Source organism: Tupaia chinensis, unplaced genomic scaffold, assembly GCF_000334495.1.
Source record: "Tupaia chinensis unplaced genomic scaffold, TupChi_1.0 Scaffold000231_2, whole genome shotgun sequence".
Classification (NCBI taxonomy): domain Eukaryota; kingdom Metazoa; phylum Chordata; class Mammalia; order Scandentia; family Tupaiidae; genus Tupaia; species Tupaia belangeri.
Window position 1 is genome coordinate 140,085 of NW_006159707.1, and position 8,128 is coordinate 148,212.

The following is an 8,128-nucleotide window of genomic DNA, read 5'->3' on the forward strand; positions in this document are numbered from 1 at the left end:
TGCTGGATCTGGCACTCAAACTGCACAGTTGCCCACGTGGGATATGACCACCTTAACCATTATGCCATTTGCTGGTCCTGAAATATAATTTTGTACAGAGGTGGTGTACATCCCTTTTTTTTTTTTTTTTTAAGTTTTTTGGAGAGGTTTTTGCTATAAGGGCGCGTGTGCTCTCCAGAAAGACAGAGAGAGACAGAGAGATAGAAAGCGAGAAATCACCTCCCAGGGGGGATGGCCATGCTGCAATCCCTTCTCCTCCATTCTCCTCTTGGGATCTTGGGTACATATGCACATGCGCCCAGCATGAGTTTAAGCTGCCGGGTCCGGGACTTGAACCGCTGTTGACTACATGGGAGTCCAGCAACATAGCCATTACACTAACTGCTGGTCCCCATCCTTCTTTTAGAGGAAGACCTTGTTTCAAAGAAAATTTTCTCAATTTAAAAAAAAGAGTTATCTATTTAATTGTATTAGTTATTATTTCTTAATTTGCTATAGGGCAAATTCACTCGCTCTCGAGAGAGAGAGAGGAAGAGAGAGAGAGAGAGAGAGGAAAAGTGAGACAGCAAGCCACTGGATCTGGGACTTGAACCATGATTGACCATGTGGGAATTCAGCACCTTAAATGTCACGACACCTGCTGGAACCTTAACTGTCACAACACCTGCTGGCCCCATGTTATCAATTTACCAACTTTATTTCCATAGACAAATTGTTTAACTTCTGAACCTCAGATCTGAAATTAGAGGTGAAAAATTTTTGCCTGTTAAATATATTTTTTTCTTTTTTCTTTTCTTTTTTTTTTTCTGGAGAGGTTTTTGCTATAGGGCGCGTGTGCTCACCAGACAGACAGAGAGAGACAGAGAGACAGAAAGTGAGAAATCACCCTCCAGGGGGGATGGCCACGCTGCAATCCCTTCTCCTCCTTTCTCCTCTCGGGATCTTGGGCACGCACGCACACACGCTCGGTGTGAGTTTAAGCCACCGGGTCCGGCTCTTGAACCGCGGTCAACTACGTGGGAGTCCAGCGACATAGCCATTATGCTAACTGCTGGTCCTCTGTTAAATATTTTTTTTGTTAGGTAAGTGATTAACACTTGTTATTTATTAAGGATAGCTATAAGCATTAAATGGTAAACCATGCTGAAAACACTGGCATAGTGCCATGCATATACTCAACTTACAAAGATCTTGGTTTCCATTCTTTTTGCTTTGCCAATTTATTTCCCTTCAGTGTTTTAAGCATATTCCCTCCAATATTTTTAAAGATTATTTATTTATTTCATAAGTTAGGCAGAAAGAGAGAGGAAAAAACCCCTAACAGGATTTTGATGCCATGAACTTACTCTAGCCTCAGCTAGCCCTGGATCATAGGCACGCGCATGTCTGGCATACTCAGCGAGGGTTTAGGACTCAAACCCATAACCTTCTCATGTATGCCAACCTGTAAAATGTCACATTTACTGCTATGTTGCCATTTGGCTCCTACGATTTTTTTTTTTTAAATTTGGTAAATTTGGTAGAGAGTGTATGTGTTCCTCACAGAGAGCTGGATTGGGGTGGGAGAGAAAGCACTCTCCATGGGGCACAGCCATGCCGCAATCCTTTCATCTTCACTCTCCTTTTGGTATTTTGACACACATATGCCCAGCACAGTTCTCAAGCTACTGGCTCTGGGACTTGAACTGTGCAGTTAGTCATGTGGGATCCATCTGCCTCAACCACCATGCCACTGGCTCACCCAGGCTGTACTTTTTAAATATTGAGCTTGAACTTCATTATGGGAGGTCCTAACCCAAACTCGAAACTATTGGATGCAGACTAGAAAGTGGGAAGGTGGTTAGAGGAGAAGAACATTTTGAAAGTAAGTATGAACTCAGATAAAGAGGGAATTCAAATTCTAAAGAGTACAAATGTAAATGGAATCCCTTGCATATTTTTAAATCAAGAGAGCAAAAGTTGAGTAAACAAGAGCTAGAGTTCATCATTCTTAGAAGCTCAGAGGTTACTTAAAAGGAGAAGAATAGAATTCTGGCAACCGCCCTGACTTGCAATGGCAAACAGCTGAGCTGTAATTTCATTGCTGAGAAGTATGTATCAACGTTGGCCACAATGCACAGTATCATAAAAATGCTCTATGTGCCAAGCTGTTGTTCTGGAAAATAAACTAGTTGCAAGTTTATGTAAATCAATAAAACTTTCATTTGATGATAGAAGCCCTTGTACTTTTCCACCGTAGTATTATATATGATCACGGAGGAACAGAGGCCCAGTCTTCTCATGACTCCTCAGAAATGGTTATTCTGGTTGTAGGCTAGGAGAAACTGCTGTGAATTTTTAAGCTTTATATATAGCCCAGTCATGAAGAGTGAGTCCACTAATACCTGCCCAAGAGACTGGAGTTGAATGGCAGGAAAGGATGATGAAGGAAGGAGAGAATAAAGGAATTCCAAAGTACTCAATTCAACCACTTTTCAGATTTGTAAGCCAAGATTCATGGGGATAAAATTGTATATACGGGACCAGGAGATGGTGTAATGGTTATTTTGCTAGACTCCCACATAGCTGACTGGTTTGAGTCCCAGACCAGCAGCTTGAAATTCACACTGGGTGTTTTTGCGTGCATGCCCAAAATCCTGAGAGGAGAATGAAGGAGAAGGGATTGTGGCGTGGCCATCCCCGGGGGAGTGATTTCTTGCTTTCTATCTGTCTCTCCAATGAGCACACACACCCTATAGCAAAAATCTCTGAAAAAAATAGAATTATAAATATGAAATATTTTTCATGTCATATTTATAGACACTTGTATATGAAAAGAGTTATTTAATCTGCATCTGATGGAATATTTATAGTGTAAAAGTATAGTGGTTAAAAGTGACAATTTTGTGCAAAATATTTAGTCTTTTGTGAAATTATAGTCTTTCATGGGACCAGCAGTTAGCATAATAGCTATGTCACTTGATTCCTATGTAGTCGACCGTGGTTCAAGTCCTGGACCCGGTGGCTTAAACTCACGCTGGGTGCGTGTGCATGCGTGCCCAAGATGGAGGAGAAGGGATTGCAGCGTGGCCATCCCCCTGGAGGGTGATTTCTCCCTTTCTGTCTCTCTGTCTCTCTCTGTCTCCCTGGTAAGCACACACGCCCTATAGCAAAAACCTCTCAAAAAAAATTATAGTCTTTCATTAATATGTAAGCCATTGTTACAAATACCCATTTTGTTTTTGGTACATGTTTGCAACTGAAATTTATTTTGTCATTTTTTTTTTAAAGGGATTTTTGCTATAGGGCATATGTGCTTACCCAAGACACAGAGGGAAGCAGTGAGAAAGTGAGAAGTCACCTCCCAGAGAGGATGACCACACCACAATCCCTTCTTCTCCATTTCCTCCTTGGGATTTTGGGCACACACACACATATGTGCTCAGTGTGAGTTTCAAGTCACCACGTTTGGGACTTGGACCACGGTCAGCGATGTGGGAGTCAACCACTACACCACCTGCTGGCCCCTTAATAACCTTATTTTTAATAAAAAATATTTTTTTAAAAAATGAAAATTCTGATCTAGGTGTTTCACTTCAAATTTTAGAGACACACATTCTACTTGGGAAAACTTATACACATTTATTCATCTTCATGCATCAGCTTTTGCATCTATAAAATGTATATAGTAATAGCACTTACTATACAGATTTATAAGGATGAATTCACCTATGTTAAGTGCTAAACAAAATTCCTAGCATATAGTAAATGCTTGTCAAAATGTCTTATTATTGGGACCAGCAGATGGCATAATGGTTTTGTCTCTGGACTCCCATGTGGTAGACCATGGTTCAAATCCCAGACCCGGGTTAAACCTCATGTCCGGCACATGTGCATACATGCCCAAGATCCCAAGGAGAATGAAGAAGGGATTGCAGCATGGCCATTTGCCCCTCCTCCCCAGGGGGTGATTTCTCACTTTCTGTCTCTCTGGCGATTGTACACGCCCTTTAGAAAAAATTTCTCTCAAAAAATTAATTATTTTTACATATAAACTTATGACTGTTTCTGTAAATGGAAAGTCTAGAAAGATAACAATCAGAAGAATTTTGTTTGCTTTGTTCTCCTGTTAGCTTTTATATTAAGTAATATAAAAGTAATATTTGTGTCAGATAGTTACTTCAGGGGTAATAAATGGCTCATCAGAAAAAGTTGTTTTTTGAAAAATAGTAATGCAAATTTGAAGAGGTGCGCTCTAAAGTGTATCACTGCTCTCTATAAATACCAGAGTAACTTTTCCAAATTTGAGGCCTCAGACCCATGTTGCAACATAAAGAATCTTTCCTTCTTCTCTTTCTTATAGAACTTTGTACATAAATTAATATTTAGCTTATCATCAAGAAGTCCTAAAACATAGAGATTAAAAATAAGATTTGGAAACAGAGAGAGTAGTATGTGTAAAGCAAACTCTGCAACTCACTGTACAATATCATATAAATCCAGATTGTAATAACACTAAAACAATTTATAAAATTAACAAAGTTATAAATTAGGTAGCAGAGGAGAGAAAATAAAATAATAAAAATTCAATTAAATTTTAAAAAGGTAAAAGAGGTAAAAAGTAACAAAGACAGAAATATTAAATAAGATAATACCTATACGATACATTTAAGCATAACAATGTCCTTAGTAATATTAAATATTAATGGTATCAATACCTAAGTTAGAAGAAAGATTTTCAGATTATCTTCAAAAAATAAGAGGCAAGAATAGTGTGCTATGAGAAATATACTTAAAATATGAAGACATGGGGACCAGCAGTTGGTGTAATGGCTTTGTCACTGAACTCCCATGTAGTCAATTGCAGTTCAAGTCCTGGACCTGGTGCCTTAAACTCACACTGGGTGCATGTGCATGTGTGCTCAAGATCCTGAGAGGATAATGGGAGAGAAGGGATTGCAGCGTGGCCATACACCCTGGGGGGTGATTTCTCGCTTTCTCTCTCTCTTTCTGGCCAGTGCATGCATTCTGTAGAAAAAAACCCTCTCCCCCCGCACCCTCCCCCAAAAAGAAGACATAATGGACTAAAGTAAAAGGTAGAAAAATGTAATCCATGTTAACTCTAATCCACTAAGAACTGACATGGATATACTATGATCAGACAAACTAGATTTTAGATAAAGAATATTGCCAGTAACAAAGAAGACCATTTCCAAATGGTAAAAGTATCAATTCAAAAAAGAAACATACTAATTATAAACTTTTACAAATTTAATAATTGAACTTCAAAATACATGAAGCAAAACCCAATAGAATTGCAAGTACGATTGGGCAAAATAACATTTAAAATCAGAGATTTAAATGTCCTCTCTCAATAAATGATAGAAAAATTAGAGAAGAGTTAGAAAGAATATAGTAGATTTGAACACCATCAATAAATTTGACCTAGTTAAAATTTATAAAACACTTCACCTAACAAACATAGAATATACATTCTTTTCAAGGGTGCATACAATATTAACCATAATTATGACCATATAATGAGTCATAAATCTCAATATATATATAGGGTCTCAAATCATATAAAGTATGTCCTTTGATCACGATGGAATTGAGTTAGAAACAATAACTAAAAGATCTCAGAAAAAATCCCAAACTATTGGAAAGCTAAACAGCATACTTTTAAATAAGACATGTATCTAAGAGTAAATTTAAAGGGAAAATACAAAGTGCTTTGAAATAAATAAAAATGATCATTTAAAATGTAAAATTTTGTAAAATTCAACTAAACCAGAATTTATGGAAATTTTTATAGCAACAAATCCTTATATTATGAAATGAATTAGGCTTGAAATCAATGGTTTCAGCTTCCACTTGCAAGAAGAAAAAAAGAGGTCAATTAAGTGCAAAGAAAAAAATTAATCCAATAAAGAACAGAATAAAAACCTAGAAAATGGAAAAAATAGAGTATATCAATAAAAAGTGATTTTTTTAAAAGAATGATACAAATCATCTACCTATAGCTAGGAAAAATATTAAGAATACAAATAATTAATATCATGAATGAGAAAAATGCCATTACCAGATATTTTACAAATATAAAAAGGATAGTAATTAAATATTATAAACAATTTCATACCGTTATTTCACAGCTAAGATGAAATGGATAAGTTGCTTGAAAGAGACAACCATGTCACATTCAAGAAGAAATACCTAACCTGAATTAACCTTATGTCTTTCAAAGATATTGAATGTTTAGCTCCTTTTTAGAAGATTATAAATGAAGAAACAGTTCTCAACTCAGTCTATGAAGCAAGTGTTACCCTGATAATAAAACTAAAGACATTATAAAAGTAGAAAACTACAGATCATTTGTCCTCATGAACATAGACACGAATATTTTAAACAAAATTTCAATAAATTGAATTCAACAATATTTAATAAGGATAATATGCAAAAGTCATTACATATCCTGCATGCTTGCACGTTTGTTTTAACTTTAAAGAAGCAATCAATTGTAATTTACTATATTAAGAAACTAAAAAGAAAAAACAAATGACAATTCCAATAAATGCAAAAAAATTTCTAACAAAATCCAGCATCCAATTTTTTTAAAATAAAAATTCTTAACTAGAGATACAATAGAATTTTTTCAACCTAATTAATGGCATCTATGAAAAAAACTACAGATAACCTCTTATGAATGGTTAAAAGTTAAATGCTTTCCTGAGTATGGCATCTCACAAATTTTTATATGTTGAATTTTCATTTCAATTCATTAGAAAATACTTTCACTCTTAACTTTTTTGATATGTTATTTAAAATGCAAATGTGAATATGTTAATATCCTTGATTGTATGCATTCTTTATGAAACCATATTTGTACCCTCCCACAGAGATGCACACAATTATTTGCAAATCAGGAGTTACAATAAAAAAAAGATTGAAAAAATAATAATATAAAGTAAAATAAAAGACAAAGATATCCACTTTTACCATGTTTGTTTAACCTTTTAGTACAGCTCCTATTGAATACAATTAGGTAAGGAAAAGAAATAAAAGACCTACTGATTGGGAGGAAAGAATAAATTTGTTTTTATTTATAGATGAAGAGTCATAGATATATATATGAAATCTAAGAAACACAAACACATGCTACAACAAGTAAGTGACTTTGGAAAGACCAGTAAACAAAGATTAATTTATTTCTCTATTTTAGGAATTAATAATGTCAAAGTGAAATTAAGAAAATTATTTCATTTACAATAGTATCAGAAAGAATAAAATACTTAGGAATTTTTTTTTTAATAAGCAAAAGTCTTGCACACTGAAAACTATTAAACATTCCTGTGGAAATTAAAGATGGCTTAAGTAAGTGATGACATACTATGTTCATAGATTAGAATACTCAATATTGTTAAGATATTAACTATGACCAGGTTGATCTATAGACCTTGGTCCAATTATTTAAACATCCTGGTGTTGTCATGACTCCTCTCATAGGAATCTACTAGACAATGAGCCTCTGGCAACCAAAGTGACTGCAGGGACATCAATAAATCCTGGTGGTAAGCTTTGGTATGAGTGTCCATGTATGATCAAAGGTGAATAAACATCACAGGGCAAGAAGGGTTCGGCAGTGGTGCTGCACCCCTCTGGCCAGCAGTAAACATTCTTTTCCAAAGTCTTTTCCATAATCATGACAGTACAAGGCTGGCTTTGATATGTTTATGTATGGTGTCGAATAAAACAAAAGGGTAGGTTATATTTTAATTCAAATATATGTATATACATAAAATATATAAACTTAAAAAAATACTAATGTTAGGCCTCTATATGGTAAGAATGGGGATGTTAACTTAGTCATAAAAGATAACCATGAAGACCATAGCCCAATTGGAGCACAGGGTCTGGCATATAATGGGAATTAAAAAAAAAAAAATCTGTTTGATAAAGGAATACAGGAAGGTGTCCAGGGTGGCAAAATTTTTTCAATTTCAGAAGTGTTTGGTACCAGAGTTTCTAATCTAGCTAGCATGTCACAGTTAGACTGTATGTGTGTGTGAGATGATTCATAGGAGAATGTCAGTACTTTTTTTTTTAGAGGTTTCTGCCTTAGGGCATGTTTGCTTGCGAGAGAGAGAGAGAG